This window comes from Salvelinus fontinalis, chromosome 23 (genome assembly GCF_029448725.1).
Source record: "Salvelinus fontinalis isolate EN_2023a chromosome 23, ASM2944872v1, whole genome shotgun sequence".
Classification (NCBI taxonomy): Eukaryota; Metazoa; Chordata; class Actinopteri; order Salmoniformes; family Salmonidae; genus Salvelinus; species Salvelinus fontinalis.
Window position 1 is genome coordinate 40,253,648 of NC_074687.1, and position 21,559 is coordinate 40,275,206.

Genomic DNA, 21,559 nt, shown 5'->3' on the forward strand with positions numbered 1-21,559 from the left:
ATATACAATGACCCACAAACAGCTAAAGCCTATGATCGCCTTAAATATGGTTCCCAATTAGAGACAACTGAAACCAGCTGTCTCTAATTGAGAACCCATTCAGGCAACCATAGACTTTCCTAGAAAACTCCACACAACCATAGACACAGCTAGATACATACACTCAACACAAACCCATACACTACCACCAACACCCCCTCTACCATATAATACCCCAAACACACACATACCCCATGTCACACCCTGACCTAACTAAAATAATAAAGAAAACAAATAATACTAAGGCCAGGGCGTGACATTGTGGGCAGAACTGAAAAAGTGCATGCGAGCAAGGAGGCCTATAAACCTGACTCAGTTACACCAGCTCTGTCAGGACGAATGGGCCAAAATTCAAGGCTACCTGAAACGTTTGACCCAAGTTAAACAATTTAAAGCAATGCTACCAAATACTAATTGAGTGTATGTAAACTTCTGACCCACTGGAGGGAATGTGACATTTCACATTCTTAAAATAAAGTGGTGATCCTAACTGACCTAAGACAGGACATTTTACTAGGATTAAATGTCAGGAATTGTGAAAAACTGAGTTTAAATGTATTTGGTGTATGTAAACTTCCGACTTCAACTGTATATACAGAAATAGTTGAATAGATTGGCATTGACTAGAATACAGTATATACAAATGAAATGAGTAAAACAGTACGTAAACATTATTAAAGTGACCAGTGATTGCATGTCTATGTACACAGGGCAGCATCTAAGGTGCAGGGTTCAGTAACCGGGTGGTAGCTGGATAGTGACAGTGACTAAGTTCAGGGCAAGGTACTGGGTGGAGGCCGGCTAGTGATGGCTATTTAACAGTCTGATTACCTTGAGATTGAAGCTGTTTTTCAGTCTCTTGGTCCCAGCTTTGATGCACCAGTACTGGATGTTACACAGTTTTGGATGATAGTGGGGTGAACAGCCCGTGGCTCAGGTGGTGGATGTCCATGATGATCTTTTTGGCCTCCCTGTGACATTGGGTGCTGGAGGGCAGGCAGTGTGCCCCCGGTGATGAGTTGGGCAGACCGCACCACCCTCTGGAAAGCCCTGCGGTTGCGGGTAGTGCAGTTGCCATACCAGGTGGTGATACAGCCTGACAGGATGTTCTCAAAGGTGCATCTGTAAAAGTTTGTTTAGGTCTTCTTCACCACACTCTGTGTGGGTTGAACATTTCAGATTGTCAGTGATGTGTACACAGAGGAACTTGAAGCTATACACCTTCTTCAGTGAGACCCGTCGATGTCGATGTGGATGGCGGCGTGCTCCCTCTGCTGTCTCCTGAAGTCCACAATCAGCCCCTTCGTTTTCACACACACACACTGCAAGTCTGCAATCTAGGGCCTCCTGGGTGGTGCAGTGGTCTAGGGCACTGCATCGCAGCGCTAGCTGTGCCACCAGAGATTCTAGGTTCGCGCCCAGGCTCTGTCGCAGCCGGCCGCGACCGGGAGGTCCATGGGGCGACGCACAATTGGCCTAGCGTCGTCCGGGTTAGGAAGGGTTTGGCCGGTAGGGATATCCTTGTCCCATCGCGCACCAGCGACTCCTGTGGCGGGCCGGGCGCAGTGCGCGCTAACTAAGGTGCCAGGTGCACGGTGTTTCCTCCGACACATTGGTGCGGCTGGCTTCCGGGTTGGCTGCGTGCTGTGTTAAGAAGCAGTGCGGCTTGGTTGGGTTGTATTTCGGAGGACGCATGGCTTTCGACCTTCGTCTCTCCCGAGCCCGTACGGGAGTTGTAGCGATGAGACAAGATAGTAATTACTAACAATTGGATACCACGACATTGGGGAGAAAAAGGGGGTAAAAAATAAAATAAAAATGTAAGTCTGCAATCTACACTATATATAGAAAAGTATGTGGACACCCCTTCAAATTAGTGGATTCGGCTATTTAAGCCACACCCATTGCTGACAAGTGTATAAAATCAAGCACACAGCCATGCAATCTCCATAGACAAACATTGTCAGTAGAATGGCCTTACTGAAGAGCTCAGTGACTTTCAACGTGGCACCGTCATAGGATGTCACCTTTTCAACAAGTCAGTTTGTCACATGTTCACCCTGCTAGAGCTGCCCCAGTCAACTGTAAGTGCTGTTATTGTGAAGTGGAAATGTCTAGGAGTAACAACGGCTCAGCCGTGAGGTGGTAGGCCACACAAGCTCACAGAATGGGACCGTCGAGTGCTGAAGCGTGTAAAAATTGTCTGTCCTCTGTTGCAACACTCACTACCGAGTTCCAAACTGCCTCTGGAAGCAACGTCAGCACAAGAGCTGTTCATCGGGAGCTTATTGAAATGGGTTTCCAAGGCTGAGCAACCGCACACAAGCCTAAGATCACCATGCACAATGCCAAGCGTCAGCTTGCCACCATTGGACTTTGGAGCAGTGTAACCCCACTGACTCCTTTTAGTAGGCTAACCTATAAATTGGTCATGTAACTGCTGGGCAAGAAGAGATGTAAGTGTAAGGATGTGTCCCAAACGGCACCCTATTCCCTACCCAGTGCACTACTTTTGACTAGGGCCCATAGAGTGTCCCATAGGACTCTAGTCTGTTATAAATAATAGGCCTGTGAACTACTGACTTTCCTTTGAATACTGCTGTCTATAAACTGCTGCATTGACATTAATATCATTCACCCCGTTTAAACAGCTGATATGTTTTTGAATTTTGATTTTGAAAGTAACATTTGAACATACTTGGAAAAACTAAACGATGCATTTGGGAGGCTAATCAAGCTAATTATAGAAAGAAATGGGTAAAGAGTGACCTTGATTTCAGAGGTAAAAACAAACTGATAAAACCTGATTGGAATACAATAAACATACAGATTGTTCCAGGAACAAATGACCCAACAACTAAAATCTGAGTAAATTGTAGCACCAAAGCTGCATGCTAAATGTGTGTAAATGCATGCAGCTGGTGCTCCTGGACCCCGCAGCAGTGTTCATTATAACGGCAGTACAAAGCATGTCAACTTCACATCAAAAAAATCAAACCTATTGACGACACTGCATTTACTTAGGGTGTCCAATCAAAAACGCATATTTTGAACAATGGGTCAAATAATATGTTAATTGTTTAGATAATCCTTGAAGAAAACCAAAGGTCCAAACCTCATGTCTCTATTATAAACCATTCAAAATCTACTGGAGTTTAAGGGCGACTAAATCAGGCCAGACCGAAAAAGGGGTCATAAATCAGGAAAACGTCAGCTAGGCTAGATGCTGTGCGAGAATTAAGGCTACCTGTAACAGTCCTGACCTGTTTTATGTTGTTTTTTATGTGTTTATGGTCAGGGCATGTGTTTTGGGTGGGCAGTCTATGTTATCTGTTTCTATGTGGGTTTCGGTTTGCCTGGTATGGCTCTTGATTAGAGGCAGGTGGTTTGCATTTTCCTCTAATCAAGAGTCATATTTAGGTAGGGCATTATCACTGTGTGTTTGTGGGTGGTTGTCTCCTGTGATGTCTATCGTGTTGTCGATGTTTTTCCACATTTGGAGCTGTTTTGCTGTTCGTTCGTTTTGATGTTCGTTCCTGTTCGTAAGTTTACGTTTGTCCATGTAAGTTTATGTTCAGGTTCCGTTGTACGTCGTTTTCTTATTTTGTAGTTTTGAAAGTGTTTTGTTTTGTTTAGTCTACGTCGTATGTGTAATAAAAATGGCTTATTTCCCTAACTCCGCATTTTGGTCAGAAGATCCTTCTCTCCTCACCTCATCTGAGGATGAGGAGAGCGACAGCTCTAACAGAACCACCCACCTCTCCAGAGCCAAGCAGCGGAGTCAAAGGAGAAAGGGACAGGAAAAGAAGGAGCAATGGACATGGGACGATGTTCTGGATGGAAAGGGTGTCTACACATGGGAGGAGATCCTAGCTGGTAGAGATCGCCTCCCATGGGAACAGCTGGAGGCACTGAGGAGAGCGGAGGCTACCGGAGAGAGGAACCGGAGCTATGAGGGAACGCGTCTGGCACGGAAGCCGAAAAAGCCCGTGAGTAACTCCCAAAAATTTCTTGGGGGGGGGCTAAAGGGTAGTGGGCCAAGGGCAGGTAGGAGACCTGCGCCCACTTCCCAGGCTTACCGTGGAGAGCGGGAGTACGGGCAGGCGCCGTGTTACGCAGTAGAGCGCACGGTGTCTCCTGTACGAGTGCATAGCCCAGTGCGGGTTATTCCACCTCCCCGCACTGGGAGGGCTAGATTGGGCATTGAGCCAGGTGTCATGAGGCCGGCTCAACGCGTCTGGTCTCCAGTGCGTCTCCTCGGGCCGGCATACATGGCACCTGCCTTACGCATGGTTTCCCCGGTTCGCCTACATAGGCCGGTGCGGGTTATTCCACCTCCCCGCACTGGTCGGGCAACCGGGAGTATTCAACCAGGTAAGGTTGGGCAAGCTCAATGCTCAAGAGTGCCAGTACGCCTCCACGGTCCGGTATTTCCGGCACCACCTCCCCGCCCCAGCCTAGTACCTACAGTGTCTACACTATGCACTAGGCTACCAGTGCGTATCCTGAGCCCTGTTCCTCCTCCACGCACTCTCCCTGTGGTGCGTGTATTTAGCCCGGTGCCTCCAGTTCCGGGCCCACGCACTAAGCTACCAGTGCGTCTCCAGAGCCCTGTACACACTGTATATTCTCCCCCTACTAATCCTGATGTGCTTGTCCTCAGCCCGGCGTCACCAGTGCCGGTACCACGCATCAGGGATAGAGTAGGCTTTGAGAATACAGTGTGCCCTGTCCCTGCTCCCCGCACTAGTAGGAAGGTGCTTGTCAGTAGCACGGTGCCTCCAGTTCCGGCACCACGCACCAGGTCTACAGTGCGCCATATCCGGCCAGAGCCATCCGTCTCCCCAGCGCCATCTGAGCCATCCGTCTCTCCAGCGCCATCTGAGCCATCCGTCTCTCCAGCGCCATCTGAGCCATCCGTCTCCCCAGCGCCATCTGAGCCATCCGTCTGCCAGGAGCCTGCAAAGCCGCCCGTCTGCCATGAGCCTGCAAAGCCGCCCGTCTGCCATGTGCCTACAGAGCCGTCAGCCAGACAGGAGCCGCTAGAGCCATCAGCCAGACAGGAGCCGCTAGAGCCGTCAGACAGACAGGATCTGCCAGAGCCGCCAACCAGACAGGATCTGCCAGAGCCGCCAACCAGACAGGATCTGCCAGAGCCGCCAACCAGACAGGATCTGCCAGAGCCGCCAACCAGACAGGATCTGCCAGAGCCGCCAACCAGACAGGATCTGCCAGAGCCGCCAGCGAGCCATGAGCAGCCAGAGCCGTCAGTGAGCCATGAGCAGCCAGAGCCGTCAGTGAGCCATGAGCAGCCAGAGCCGTCAGTGAGCCATGAGCAGCCAGAGCCGTCAGAGCGCCATGAGCGTCGAGAGCCGTCAGCCTGCCATGAGCGTCGAGAGCCGTCAGCCTGCCATGAGCGTCGAGAGCCGTCAGTCTGCCATGAGCGTCGAGAGCCGTCAGCCTGCCATGAGCGTCGAGAGCCGTCAGTCTGCCATGAGCGTCGAGAGCCGTCAGCCAGCATGGACCTGCCAGAGCCGTCCAAACAGGACCTGCCAGAGTCCTTCAGCCGGGATCTGCCCCTTGTCCCGGTGTTGCCCCTTGTCCCGGTGCTGCCCCTTGTCTCGGTGCTGCCCCTTGTCCCGGTGCTGCCCCTTGTCCCGGTGCTGCCCCTTGTCCCGGTGCTGCCCCTTGTCCCGGTGCTGCCCCTTGTCCCGGTGCTGCCCCTTGTCCCGGTGCTGCCCCTTGTCCCGGTGCTGCCCCTTGTCCCGGTGCTACCCCTTGTCCCGGTGCTGCCCTTTGTCCCGGTGCTAGCTGTTTATTTAGGGGAAGCTAATGTTTGGGTGGTCATTAGAAGGGGTAGACAGAAGAGGGGAGTGACTAAGGTGGTAAGGGGACAGCGTCCTGAGCCGGAACCACCACCGTGGTCAACTGCCCACCCGGACCCTCCCCTGGACTTTGTGCTTGTGCGCCCGGCGTGCGCATCTTGAGGGGGGGGTACTGTAACAGTCCTGACCTGTTTTATGTTGTTTTTTATGTGTTTATGGTCAGGGCATGTGTTTTGGGTGGGCAGTCTATGTTATCTGTTTCTATGTGGGTTTCGGTTTGCCTGGTATGGCTCTTGATTAGAGGCAGGTGGTTTGCATTTTCCTCTAATCAAGAGTCATATTTAGGTAGGGCATTATCACTGTGTGTTTGTGGGTGGTTGTCTCCTGTGATGTCTATCGTGTTGTCGATGTTTTTCCACATTTGGAGCTGTTTTGCTGTTCGTTCGTTTTGATGTTCGTTCCTGTTCGTAAGTTTACGTTTGTCCATGTAAGTTTATGTTCAGGTTCCGTTGTACGTCGTTTTCTTATTTTGTAGTTTTGAAAGTGTTTTGTTTTGTTTAGTCTACGTCGTATGTGTAATAAAAATGGCTTATTTCCCTAACTCCGCATTTTGGTCAGAAGATCCTTCTCTCCTCACCTCATCTGAGGATGAGGAGAGCGACAGCTCTAACACTACCAGACAGGCTTACCATTGAACTCCTCATCTTTCTTCTCTCTGTTCATATTCATGTGAAGATCCTGCTCTATTTCAAAGATTTCTCACAAAAACAAGCGTATCTCTGTGAAATGTCAATGTAGCACTGAGCGTAGTCCAAGCTTTTCATTTTCAAAGCATTTTACATTTAATTCAGCTCATGTGTAACGGCTGTCGAAGTCGTTCTCCTCCTCAGACGAGGAGGAGCATGGATCAGACCAACACACAGCGAGGTATGTAGACATAATGAATTTAATTATAATAACGAATACGAAAATACAAGACAAACTACAAAACAACAAACGACGTCAACAGACCTGAACATGCGAACTAACATAAAACGAAGAACAGACTAAACAAAACGAAACAGTACCGTGTGGTGCACAAACACAGACACAGTAACAATCACCCACAAACAAACAGTGAGAACAGCCTACCTTAATATGGTTCTCAATCAGAGGAAACGTCAAACACCTGCCTCTAATTGAGAACCATATCAGGCAACACACTTAACCCAACATAGAAACACATAACATAGAATGCCCACCCCAACTCAAGCCCTGACCAACTAAACACATACAAAAACAACAGAAAACAGGTCAGGAACGTGACATCGTGTCTTGTTAATTTTGCCATTTGCGACCTGCGGAAACAACGTGGACGACACAACCATAAAAAATTTAAAATCCTCAAAAGTATTTAAAGCTGCAACGCCCTGTCAACAGAGCTCAGTGCTTATTATCGGATGTATTAGGTTACAAAATCTGACTTGCTGGATATAATGTTAATTATATGTTAGAGAAAGACCTCACTGAACGATTCAGAACACGAAGAATCATATTTGTCTTGGCTAGGGTTGCAAAGGGTTGGAAACTTTCCGCTAAATTTCAGAAAATTTTGTGAAAATTTTCCATGGGAAGTTAAGCCAGGGAATTTTGCGAGTTTTGCTTAAATTCATCAAAGAAGCTAGCTTATAACAGGGGACCTTTTTTGTGGGACACACATAAGGCAATTCTGTCTTGTGGCATATTTTGGTTAAACTATCCCCAATTTAATTGAATTGCCACCCAACTGTTCAGCAGTTCCTGAGGTCGACGTCACCGGCCTTCTAGGCTTCACTGAACTGGATTCATTATCATCAACCCCGGACTGTCTTATCTGATTACACACACCTGGTTCCCATTTCCCCTGATTAGTACAGTATGTTATATATGTGCCCTCTGTTCCCCATTGTCCTTGTCGGGTATTGTTCCCATGTCCGTTGGTTGTGTGAGTAGCATTGTGTTGTTTCAGCTTTTGTGTTGCGTGTTTTGTGCATTGTGTATTACGGGTCTCGTTCCGTGTCGTTCTTCGAGGTTTACCCTCGCTCTTTTGATTGGGTACATCCAAGTGTTTTGTATACGTGTTTGTTTTGGGTGTATTAAAAACCCTTATTATGTATCCCTGTGCCTGTCTCCAAATCCTTTATACCAGCTTGACATCTGCATGCACAGTGCAATCTTCCATCACATTGGAACGGTAGCCTTCCTCCTCTTCGTCTGAAGAGGAGGTGTAGCAGGGATCGGACCAAGACGCAGCGTAGCTCGTGTTCAACATGATTTAATAATGACCATTAAACAGTGAACACTTACAAAATAACAAAATAACAAACGTGGCTTATCGATACAGCCCTATGTGGTGCAGAGAAAACACAGAGACAGGAAACAACCACCCACAATCCCCAACACAAAACAAGCCACCTATATATGATTCCCAATCAGAGACAACACAAAACATCTGCCTCTGATTGATACCCATATTAGGCCAAACATAGAAACAGACAAACTAGACACACAACATAGAATGCCCACCCAGCTCACATCCTGACCAACACTAAAACAAGCACAACACACAAGAACTATGGTCAGAACGTGACACACATGTACAGCTGATTCTCAAGATCTTGCACACTAACGAGATGCTATTGAGCCCACACTACTACACTGTCTGAGCCAAGGACTATATGCTTTCTGGTAAGTTTTGATTACAATACTGGGTGGGGTGAATATATTTTATTTACATACATAATTTTTTTGTTAACAAGTAAACAGTAGCCTTCAGCAAAGTGTGTTAAAATAATTTCTAACTTGTTAACAATTTCTGCTAGTTAGTTTTTGCTACCATGTGGGATTTAGCTTGCTTGAGCCTTCTAACTGAGGAGTGTTAATTCACCTGTTTCCATACATGTTTCTTTTTAAAACATTTATCTTACAAAGGAGTTGTTTAATCTAACTGCTTAACTATTTATCTGTACATGGAATTGTTATTTTTTTTATTTTTTTTACTATTTTCTTCTAATCTTTACAGGCAAATGCCACGGGCACTATCTGATATGTGGAGACATTTCACTGCAGCTAATGTAGAAGGAAACACTTTGTACATTTGCAAATACTGTGCCACATCATATGTGAAGAATGCATCAAAGATGCAGAACCATCTGGCCAAGTACATAAAGTTCCCTCAGCGCTCACAACAAGCAACCTCTGACAAAAGTCCCTCTACTTCTATTTGAGGTGAAAATGATGAATCAGACACCTTATCGATAGCAACAGCTCGTGGTCCTTCTGGAATCAGAAGATTATTTGACTAAATGGAGGAATGTAGTCAGAAAAATGCTGATGAATGTCTTGTTCAAGCTGTGTATGCAACTGGTTCACCTCTGATGCTCACAGACAATGTGTATTGGAAGAGATTTCTGAATGTTCCTCGCCCAGCATACACCCCTCCAACCAGACGTGCTTTATCTACTCATTTGCTGGATGAAGAGTTCAACAGAGTTCAAGTGAAGGTCAAGCAAATCATAGAGAAAGCAGACTGTATTACAATCCATCTCTGATGGGTGGTCGAATGTTCGTGGGCAAGGAATAATTAACTACATCATCTCCACCCCTCAACCAGTATTCTACAAGAGCACAGACACAAGAAACAACAGACACACCGATCTCTACATTGCAGATGAGCTGAAGGCAGTCATCAATGACAACGGACCACAAAAAGTATTTGCACTGGTGACAGACAATGCTGCGAACATGAAGGCTGCTTAGTATAAAGTGGAGGCATCCTACCCTCACATCACACCCATTGGCTGCTCATGAATTGAATCTGATCCTCAAGGACAGGGGTGTCAAACTCATTCCACGGAGGGCCTAGTGTCTGCAGGTTTTTGGTTTTTCCTTTCAATAAAGCCCTAGACAACCAGGTGTGGGGAGTTCCTAACTAATTAGTGATGTTAATTCATCAATCAAGTATAAGGGAGGAGCGAAAACCCGCAGACACTCGGCCCCCCGTGGAATGAGTTTGACACCCGTGCTCAAGGACATCATGGCACTGAAAACAATGGATACACTCTACAAGAGAGCCAAGGAAATGGTTAGGTATGTGAATGGTCATCAAGTTATAGCAGCAATCTACCTCAGCAAGCAAAGTGAGAAGAATAAGAGCACCACATTGAAGCTGCCCAGCAACACCCGTTGGGGTGGTGTTGTCATCATGTTTTACAGTCTCCTGGAGGGGAAGGAGTCTCTCCAAGAAATGGCCATATTACAGTCTGCCGATATGGACAGCCCCATCAAGAGGATCCCCCTGGATGATGTATTTTGACAGAGGTAAGGAGCCTGAAACTCCTGAAACCTACAGCAGAAGGCATTGACCAGATTGAGGGATACAATGCCATCCTGTCTGATGTTCAGACTCTGCTTGCAGATGTAAGAGAAGAAATCCGTACTGCCCTGCCCACTTCACTGTTGCTCCAAGCAGAGAAAACTGCAGTTCTGAAATACATCAAGCATGAAGACTTCTGCCTGAAGCACATAGACGGTGCAGTGTACATGTTGGACCCCAGGTGTGCTGGCAAGAGCATCCTGTCTGGTGCAGAGAACAACAAGGCCTATGGTGTCATCACTACCGTGTCTCGCCACCTTGGCCTGACCTTAGAGAGCCTTTTTATTTCTCTTTTTGGTTAGGCCGGGGTGTGATTTGGGTGGGCAATCTAGGTGTTCTATTTCTTTGTTGGCCAGGTATGGTTCCCAATCAGAGGCAGCTGTCTATCGTTGTCCTTGATTGAGGATCATACTTAGGCAGCCTGTTTTCCATCTGAGGGATCTTGATCATTGTGGGATCTTGTCTTCGTATAGTTGCTGTTTAGCGCTACAGAGCTTTACATTCGTTTTGTGTTTTGTTGTTTTTTGGTGTCATTTTAAAAATAAAGTAAAATGTACGCCTACCACGCTGCACCTTGGTCAGTTCTTGGCAGTCTGGCGAAGTACACTTCCAAGCAACGGCTTTGGGATGGAGATGCAATATGGCAGTCGTGCCAACATATCTCATCAGCCACCTGGTGGAAGGGACTTTGTGGATCTGAGGCTCTTTCCCCTGTTGCCTCCGTCATCCTCCAAATCACACCAACATCAGCCGCCTCAGAGCGCAACTGGTCCTTGTTTGGAACACACACACCAAAGCTGGCTGACCAACACCAGGCTGACCAATACAAGGAGTGACAAATTGGTGGCCATCTGGGAAAAGTTGAGGCTTTTTGAGCTTGACAACGAGCCATCCTCAACAAAGTTGGAAAGTGACAGTGAAGATGAGGCCTCAGAGTCTGATGTTCAAGAGGTGGACATTGAGGAGGTCCAGGGAGAATACATGGAAGCCTGAGAGGAAGACAACCAGAGCTTTAGTTTCTAGACTATCATTTTACAGATGTATGTTGAAAACGTTTTTGGGAGATGCGATGGCTTATTGGGGATCATTCAATATTCCCTTTCTTTTGTTGTTCAGTGAAATCATGCCATGTGAAGAGTCAACTCATTTAATTAAAGCTCAATTCGTAACTAAATAGTTTTTTTTATTTCTATTGGAAGGATTTAATAATTTACAATTATGTCTACTTATGATAAGGTAAAAGGTTTATGTTTCTGTCTGCATATGATATGGTAAATATATCCAATGCAAAAAAACATCTACATTTAAATGGTATTAATATGAATTTGCATATATTCCCGTTAATTCCCACGGAAAGTTTCCACATATGAATATTCCCCATGTGCAACCCTAGTCTTGGTAAAAATATATTTTAAAGCATAAGGAAGTAAAACGTGTTTTCACCCACGTAGACACCCTACATACTTAACCACATTTCCCTCATTCTTTGTAAAAAAACACTTTTATGTGCTTCATATTTAAGACAGTTCCTGTACATTCACCGTTACTATCACTTAATGCAGTGAGGAGCACTACTGTTTTCAGGTAGTCCTGCCAGACCTGTCCCCCACAACAGAACCAGGCTCAGCAGCAATCAGGCCAAATGGAGGGTTTGGGCTGAGGCGATGCGAGGCTGCATCCATCAGGGAGCCCTTTATTACTGGGCTGTGACAGGCGGCTCCTCTAAAGCGCCTAAGATCCACCTGCCTCTGAGGAGCAATCACTACCTTTGCCTGTCTGTGGGTGCGTCTCAAATGGCACACTCTTTCCTTTATAGTGGTCAAAAGTAGTACACTATAAAGGGAACGGGGATGGGACAAAGCTACAATGCTACAGACAGGCAGCCTGAGATGGCCGCATAGACACACTGTAAATTATCATTACACACTGTCTGTCTGGGGAGTCTTTGGCCAGAGCATTTTATCCTCTAACAAACAAACATATCCATCCTTCCTGTACACTGTATTACCAACCGGTCCCTTTTCATCGGCCTTGCTGTCCTAGCTACCTCCACTGCTAGGAATGTACTGCATTCACTGCAATGGAAAATTTGATAGCATCTGAACTCTTGTCTGGGCTTAATTGCCTTCAATGTGACATTGGCTGCTATCTATGTAATCGCTAATGCGTGCTGTTGACGGTGGGCCTGTCCATCGGAGGGGGAGGTGAGATAAAGATGCTACCTGTAAAGCAGGCTGTATGTGTAGAATGTAACCTTTGACACTGATGAGAGTGTCCTATGAGTACTAGCCGGGCTTTACTAGAGGCCAAATGAATGTAATGTTTCTCTTTTCATGGACCTCAGAGACTAATGTTACAGGAGCTTTTATTAGATGACCCCTGCTCCCGGGTGGAGAGAGGAGTGACCTGCGCCACTACGGAAATGGAGGCCGTTATCAGACATGAGTCATGGTTACGGCGCCATAGGTATGATCATTCACTAAGAAGCATATCGAACAAACATGTAGGCTGTGCTACTCACTGAATCAACCTAATTTTAGTATGGGTGTGTGTCCCAAAAAGCACCCTATTCCCTGTATAGTGCACTAATTTTGACCAAAGACCCTATGGGCCCTGGTCAAAAGTTGTCCACTAAGCAACATGGGCCACACTCAGAAAATCTTGGTGTTTTATCTCTGTTTAACACACAAGCCCAGAAACAAGACATGGTGGTGATATCATGCCTAGTATGGACTTCAAAGCAATCCAAATCTAACAGTAAGATATCTCCTGCCTCACTCAACATAAAAAGCCTTGATGATGAACTGCATGCTTCATCCAATTATTAAGAGAAAGCTGGTTGCAATTTCAGTTTAATCCACCAGAAAAGACAGAACAAATATTACAACAAATATTATGGTTAAACTCAAATATAATAATTGATAAAAATAAATATATACAGTTGAAGTTTACATACACTTAGGTTGGAGTCATAAAAACTCATTTTTCAACCACTCCACAAATTTCTTGTTAACAAACTATAGTTTTGGCAAGTCGGTTAGGACATCTGCTTTGTGCATGACAAGTCATCTTTCCAACAATTGTTTACAGACAGATTATTTCCCTTATAATTCATTGTATCACAATTCCAGTGGGTCAGAAGTTTACATTCACTAAGTTGACTGTGCCTTTAAACAGCTTTGAAAATTCCAGAAAATGATGTCATGGCTTTAGAAGCTTCTGATAGGCTAATTGACATCATTTGAGACAATTGGAGATGTACCTTTGGATATATTTCAAGGCCTACCTTCAAACTCAGTGCCTCTTTGCTTGACATCATGGTAAAACCAAAAGAAATCAACCGAGACCTCAGAAGAAAAAAAATGTAGACCACAAGTCTGGTTCATCCTTGGGAGCAATTTCCAAATGCCTGAAGGTACCAAATTCATCTGTACAAACAATAGTACGCAAGTATAAACACCATGGGACTATGCAGCCGTCATACTGCTCAGGAAGGAGACACGTTCTGTCTCCTCCTACTTCACAAAATAGATGGCATCATTAGCATGGGAAATGATGTGGATATATTGAAGCAACATCTCAAGACATCAGTCAGGAAGTTAAAGCTTGGTCGCAAATGGGTCTTCCAAATGGACAATGACCCCAAGCATACTTCCAAAGTTGTGGCAAAAAGACTTAAGGACAACAAAGTCAAGGTATTGGAGTGGCCATCACAAAGCCCTGACCTCAATCCCATAGAAAATATGTAGGAAGAACTGAAAAAGTGTGTGCGAGCAAGGAGGCCTATAAACCTGACTCAGTTACACCAGCTCTGTCAGAATGAATGGGCCAAAATTCACCCAACTTATTGTGGGAAGCTAGAGGAAGGCTACCCAAAACATTTGACCCAAGTTAAACAATTTAAAGGCAATGCTACCAAATACTAATTGTGTGTATGTAAACTTCTGACCCACTGGGAATGTGATGAAATAAATAAAAGCTGAAATAAATCATTCTCTCTAATATTATTCTGACATTTCACATTCTTAAAATAAAGTGGTGATCCTAACTGACAGAAAACAAGGAATTTTTACTCTGATTAAATGTCAGGAATTGTGAAAAACTTCCAACTTCAACTTTATATTTTTTGTTGTTGATTTTTTTAAACAAACAGTATAATCTTTGTAAATTATATCATAAATAGGACTGGTGGAGTTATGTCACACATGCTGTTAACAAAAATATATGGAAATGTCTGCTCTCTCCAAAATAACAACAAACTGATTGCACCTGATTGCACCATTGACAGCTGCGCCATACAGGTTGCAAAATATACCTTCTAAATTATTTGTCAATCTTCATTTATTTGAAAAACACAGTTTACATCATCATTTGACGCAATAAAGAAAGTTTGACAAAAGACAAATCCACCCTTGTCAAACGGATAAAATTTGTGTTGATCTTTAGAACATTTCTCCTATATCTGCCGTTTCCATTACACATGATGCTTTTATCAAATAAACCTGGGTCAATGGAAACCTGCTGAGAGAGAGACAGAGGCAGAGAGCGAGAGAAAAAGGGAAATGGAGAGAGAGAGCTGAGAGCTAGCTAGCGTTGCTCCTAGGCCGAACCTGCCTTGCCTATGTTACTTAAGGATCCACCCCTTTTTCCAATTTCTGCCTAAAATGACATATCCAAATTTAACTGCCTGTAGCTCAGCAAGGATATGCATATTCTTGGTACTATTTGAAAGGAAACACTCTGAAGTTTGTGGAAATGTGAAAGGAATGTAGGAGAATATAATACAATAGATCTGATAAAAGATAATACAAAGGGGGAAAAAACAATGTTTTTTTTTTGTTTGTTTTTTGTACCATCATCTTTGAAATGAAAGAGAAAGGCCATAATTTATTATTCCAGCCCAGTTTCAATTTAGATTTTGGCCAGTAGATGGCAGGAGTGTATGTGCAAAGTTTCAGACTGAGCCAATGAACAATTGCATTTCTGTTCAAAATGTTGTATCAAGACTGTGCTTCATTTGTTTATTAATAACTTTTCATGTTCAAAATGGTGCACTATCCTCAAACAATAACATGCTATTATTTCAACGTAATAGCTGGACAGTGCAGTTAGATTAACACGAATTTAAACTTTCTGCCAAAATCAGATATGTCTATGTCCTGGGAAATTTTCTTGTTACTTACAACCTCATGCTAATCACATTAGCCTACATTAGCTCAACCGTACCATGGACGGGACACCGATCCAAAAGACGTTTAATGCTGCGTCCTGGATATTTTACCTGAGGCCGTGCAGGTTAGTCATCACAGAGCTGGCACACACAGGGGACTACGTCCCAAATCGCACATTATTCCCTACATAGTGCAGTACGTTTGACCAGGGCCCACTCACTAGTTACCTCCACGGCACCTAGCTCTCATAAGGACCCTAGGGCATCTTTGTGCTCTCCTGTCGCCATATCTCTGTGCAGACCTCTGGGCATGGAAAGGAAGCCAGGGGCCAGTGATGGCTCAGTCACTTCCGCCACTCACAGACACACACACCTCAGTTCTGGCATAGAAGAGCCTCGCTCATAGTTAGGCTCCTTATAGTGTAACCCTGAATCATTCTCAAAAAGCTCACACAACATTTTTTACTGTACTGCTTACAATTTTGAGAGATTTATTATTTAGCCAGTTTAACAATTCCCATTAAAAATAACACTAGATTGATGAGAAATAGCCTACTGGGTGACCCATTTGGGAATAAAATGGCAAAGTCACTGATGTAAATGCCAACCTGTTATCATTTACAAACCAGTGTGACATCTGACGTGCTGTGTACCGCTGTGTGTGCTGTGTGAAATTGGGGTCACCGAGCTGAGCCACAACACTTAAGGCAGTAATGATTCAGTTGCTTAGCTATACTGACAGCTGTGGCATTTATTAGCCAGCCAAATACCTGAAATAAAAACAGATCTGCACATTATGTATGAGATACAGCAACCTTAATTCATCCCTATAACAACAAATCAAAGGAAATCAGTGGGACTATGGAGCAGCAGAGGCAGAGGAACACTACTCCTTATTATGAAGCCAGAGATGGAACAGTACTTTGTTTCAACCGCCGCCAAGGAGTCGAGAACAAAGGTGAATGTTGTTGATTAGTTTTTTCACTATTACATTATGTCCAAAAATCTGCCCATTTATGTGCAATTGTTAGCATAAAGCACACGCCTGTAGAGCACCGCATCAGTGTGTCATGTAAAAATAAATATAAATCCAAAGACCAATATAAGTATAGGAGGGAAGCTCAAGAGAAAAGAACACCCAGGTAGGCGTATTTGTTTGTTGAACGCTTGTCGGTATTGTCTGCCTTAACATTTTCCCAGGGTTTTTGTGTCTCCAAGTGATGGATGCAATATACTTTTCTTAGCACTTGTCTAAAGCAGGCTTTCAGAGCTCATAATTGGAGATTTCTCATCAAATCCTCCCCTAAGTGTCTCAGTGCCAGATGGTGTCCAAAATGGCACCCTATTCCCTAAATATTGCACTACTTTTGATCAGAGCCCTATTGGCCCTGCTCAAAAGTAGTGCACTACATAGGGAAATATGGTGCCATTTGGGACTTGACCCCTTTGGTAACTCAGTCTGTGCCAGCTGGTGATGAGAAAACGTGACGAACATTCCTGTCCAGACTGAGTTTACAGAAGAGGCGTAAAGCAGACATTTTAACCGTCCTATAAAGTTGCTAACAGAAGTGTGAAAGTCGGACCTTCTTCTCCTAAACTGAATTTGAACACCCCATAAATTGTGATTTCTGACAGATATAAGAGGTGGTGGTTTGTGCCAGGACATTCATAGCAACTGTGATACTGTAGCAGATGTAAGTAATAGTAATATATACAGTGCCTTTGTAAAGTATTCAGACCCTTTGACTTTTACCAGATTTTGTTACGTTACAGCCTTAAATAAAATGGATTAAAAATGTTTTTATCGTCACACAATAACCCATAATGACAAAGTGAAAACAGGTTTTAAGAAATGTTTGCAAATGTATTACAAATTAAAAACAGAAATACCTTATTTACATAACTATTCAGACCCTATGAGACTCGAAATTGAGCTCAGGTACATCCTGTTTCCATGGAGATGTCTGCAGCATTGAAGGTCCGCAGGAACACAGTGGCGTCCATCATTCTTAAATGGAAGAAGTTTAGAACCACCAAGACTCTTCCTAGAGGTCAAACTGAGCAATCGGTGGAGAAGGGAAAGGGAGATACCTAGTCAGTTGTACAACTGAATGCATTCAACTGAAATGTGTCTTCCGCATTTAACCCAACCCAATACTCTATGTGCTGGGGGGCTAGCGTCAGTCTGTTATATCTGGTGTAATTCTCCTGTCTTATCTGGGGTCCTGTGTGATTTAAGTATGCTCCCTCAAATTCTCTCTCTCTCCTCAATTCTCCCAACTTCCACTCACGCTTCCACTCACGCTACAACCAGCACTGCAGCTGTAATGAATGAGTAGCAACATGTATAGGCTTGCATTGTTATTATTAGCGGCTTGTGTATTTTTAATATCGAGGAATACAAAAAACATGAATTTGTGCGTGGGGCTGAAATAATGTGGTACGACTCGAGTTTCGCCATCAGCTGGAAGATGGTGTCCCCTTTTTGGTCAGTCTCAGCGGAGGGAGGACGGGAGAGCGGAGGGACGGTGAGAGGCCTCACAATTAATACAACAACTGATATATTACCGGTCTGATCATATACCTCAAGTTTTTTTTTACAGAATTGGTCTAAGAAGAACAATCTTGGCAGGGCAATTCAATCCATTTGAATTCATTTTTTTTTGGACCGCACCCCTTTTGATTTGAACAAAACCTTCCATACATATTGTCCCATTGTGGAAGTGCTCAGAAAGTTACTTTTTGGACCTGAATGCCAAAATATCCAAGAGATACGGGTGCTCAAATTTGACCCATTTTGCATACCCCACCATACCATGAGACATCGATGTCTTCATCACTAGAAAAGATAAACAATTGAGATGTATATAATTAAAAAACTTACTAACAGGGTTGTCAATGTAATAATTCCTAATGGAGTAAGACTAGCTGTAGAAAAAATATATATATTTCAGGTCTGCTGAGCGCAAACTTGAATGTTGTGAAATGTTCTGTGCAACTTCCAGTGCACGTTTATTGTGAACACTGAGTGTCACGGTTTCTCTCCTCCTCTTCGTCTGAAGAGGAGGGGTAGGGATCAGACCAAAATGCAGCGGGTTGTGAATACATAATGAATTTATTTAAAGACGAACACGAACACGAAAAACACTTGGAAAATTACAAAACAACGTAGACTGACCTAAAGCATGAGAACTTACAAATACACGAAGAACGCACAAACAGGTACAGACTACAAACCAACGCTACAGTCCCGTGTGGTACGAACATACATACAGACACGGAAGACAATCACCCACAAACAAACAGTGAGAACAGCCTACCTTAATATGGTTCTCAATCAGAGGAAACGTCAAACACCTGCCTCTAATTGAGAACCATATCAGGCAACACATTAAACCCAACATAGAAACACAATACATAGAATGCCCACCCAGCTCACGTCCTGACCAACAAAACAAAGGATTAACACAAAAACTAGGGTCAGAACGTGATACTGAGGCTGTACCCGCTTTAAGTTGCAGTTTCAGACAGTGGACAAGTAGGCTACTGTGGTTATTTGATCATAATATAGGCCTACCAGAGTGACCTACCATCAAAAACAATGGATACAATGCATACCATAACATTTTAGCATGGAAGTAGCTGTTCTATCATTCAGCCTACAATAGCAGCCAATATGTGGTGTTCAATGTAGGCCTACAAATCAAATCAAAGGTTATTAGTCACATGCGCCGTAGACCTTACAGTGAAATGCTTACTTACGAGCCCCTAACCGACAGTGCAGTACGGATAGGAATAAGAGATAAAAGTAAGAAGTAATTAAAGAGGAGCAGTAAAAAATAACAATATATACAGGGGGGTGCTGGTACAGAGTCAATGTGCTAGGGCACCGGTTAGTTGAGGTAGTATGTACATGTAGGTAGAGTTATTCCATGCCTTTTGGAAAAAAACATGCAGGGTTTGACATTAACCTGAACCTGTTTATCCACCTCCAGACAAGGAGGTGACTGAACATGTTGTTGTGTTGTTTGATGCAAGAAACCACTTTACAAAATAAAATGCATTATTATTCCCATACCATTATTATAGAGAATCAAACAAGTTATGCCTATTGGCTACTTAGCTTCTTCAAACCTGTCTGAAAATACAGCACTGCTCCTTTAAGACAAAAAAATAAAGCTCTTTAGCAGACCTGCTTTTCAAAAATGTCTAGTAATGTACTTGTTTTGTGCTCTTGTAGGAAGTAATCACTCCCCTGATACTGACTACAAATTGTATATAACTGGGCAAATAGCTCACTAACTAGCAAAGGATATAAACTAAATGTATGTACACACATGGCTACATGCAGCTCTCGCTTTGATCTCAAAACAAGCGCATCTTGGTTATGCCGCACCAGTCTGAGTTGTGCTTGTCAACGCAATAGAATCCTACTCAGACGCGTTCTGCCTACAAAAAAATCTCTTGCATCGTTAGTTTTGCATACCAATACGTCTTGCATAGTTAATTTGGTTTCTGTATGTTGTATTGAAAGTGGCTAATATTGCGTGGATTTTATCACAATTCCCACGTTGATAGTGTTAACTAAGGGGGGAAACTCTAGAAAGTTGAGTGATAAAAATGTCAATGGTGTACCAGCTAAATTGCAGTGGTATTCCTCTTTGATTTAGAAGATACTGTTGCACAAAAAAACATGCATATTTAGGTCTACACTATCACTAGTATTATCAGGCTGAATAACTAATTACGTTTGCTCTGACTTAGTAAATGTATTTGCTACCTAGCGATTAGCATTAGCGGCTAAACTAATTTAGGCCCAACTTGCTAAGAAAATACAAACTAGCTGTTTGCAGATGCAAGAAACACAAACTAATAGTGTAATTCTAGAACGCTAGTGGATTTATATGAAAACAGCATTGTTGGCATCAACATTGTTGCATGTGCTGCATTAACCATGAAGAGACTGAACGCAAGTGTCTCGTGATCGAGGAAGCACAAATGTGCTTCTTGAGTGAAGGGCTAGGACTGTGTGGAAAGTGGCATATATGAGAGAGAGAGAGAGAGAGAGAGCGAGCGAGAGCGAGAGCGAGAGCGAGAGCGAGAGCGAGAGCGAGAGAGAGAGAGAGAGAGAGAGAGAGAGAGGGAGAGAGAGAGAGAGAGAGAGAGAGGACTCAAGAAGTGAAGTAAACTATAGAAATGGACATTTCACACGCCGTATCACATTTAACAAATCAAATATTGAAAAACCTTATAGAAGGTAATGTAAAAACCCAAACCGGTCCGTGCATCAATACAGTATACCGCCCAGCCCTGTATGCCAGGAATGCCTGTATTGTTGCCAAGACAATAAAGCATTTTAACTAAACATAGGCTAAATATTTGAATAGATATGAAAGATGATGTGATGTCTTTTCTTCTCTGATCTGCTACAGTTGGGGCCTCTGATGAGTAATTTCAGACGATGAATAGGAGACCAGGGTCCGTATGTATCAAACGTCTCAGAGTAGGAGTGCTGATCTAGGATCAGGTCCCCCTGTCCGTGTGATCTTATTCATTGTGATCTGAAAGGAAAAACTGATCCTAAATCAGCACTACTCTGGGTAGCTTGACATATACGGACCCTGGCCAAGTGTCAGACTTAGCCATATAAACTACCATATTGGCATGAAGAGATACCCTTACTGCTAGGCTAAATACTCCTCTCTCAATTTTCATTTCACCATAATTGTTACTGTACAGTAGGCTATATCATGTCATATACCCCGATGCCTTTTGATAATGGTATAAATGAGTGGCTGTTTTTAATAACCTCAACAATGATTATTCCAATGGCAATTGACTGAACAGCCGAGCGGCATTGTTCAGTTCAATCAGAACACGGCGATATATGATGGGTTTGACCTCGAGGAGGCCTGCAACAAACTGTCTGAACAACAAACCACTTAGCAGAGGAAACTAGGAACAAAAGCGGAGAGGATGTAGAACCAAAATGGCCACCAGTCTTCCTAACTAACATCCGTACTCATCAAGAGGTATCCAAGGATAAAAATTAGTTCCTTGTGCTCACTCCATTCTATTAGACCTTTATATCTCCTCCTAGCCTGGAGATATGGTAAAATAAGACTTGGAAAC

At 43.8% G+C, this 21,559-nt stretch overlaps 1 protein-coding gene across 12 annotated transcripts in view; it reads right to left on the reverse strand.

The window, feature by feature from the left end:
* LOC129821321 (protein TANC1-like) overlaps positions 1 to 21,559 on the reverse strand; it is a 289,442-nt gene that overhangs the window by 133,305 nt on the left and 134,578 nt on the right. The gene's annotated exons all lie outside the window — the stretch shown is intronic.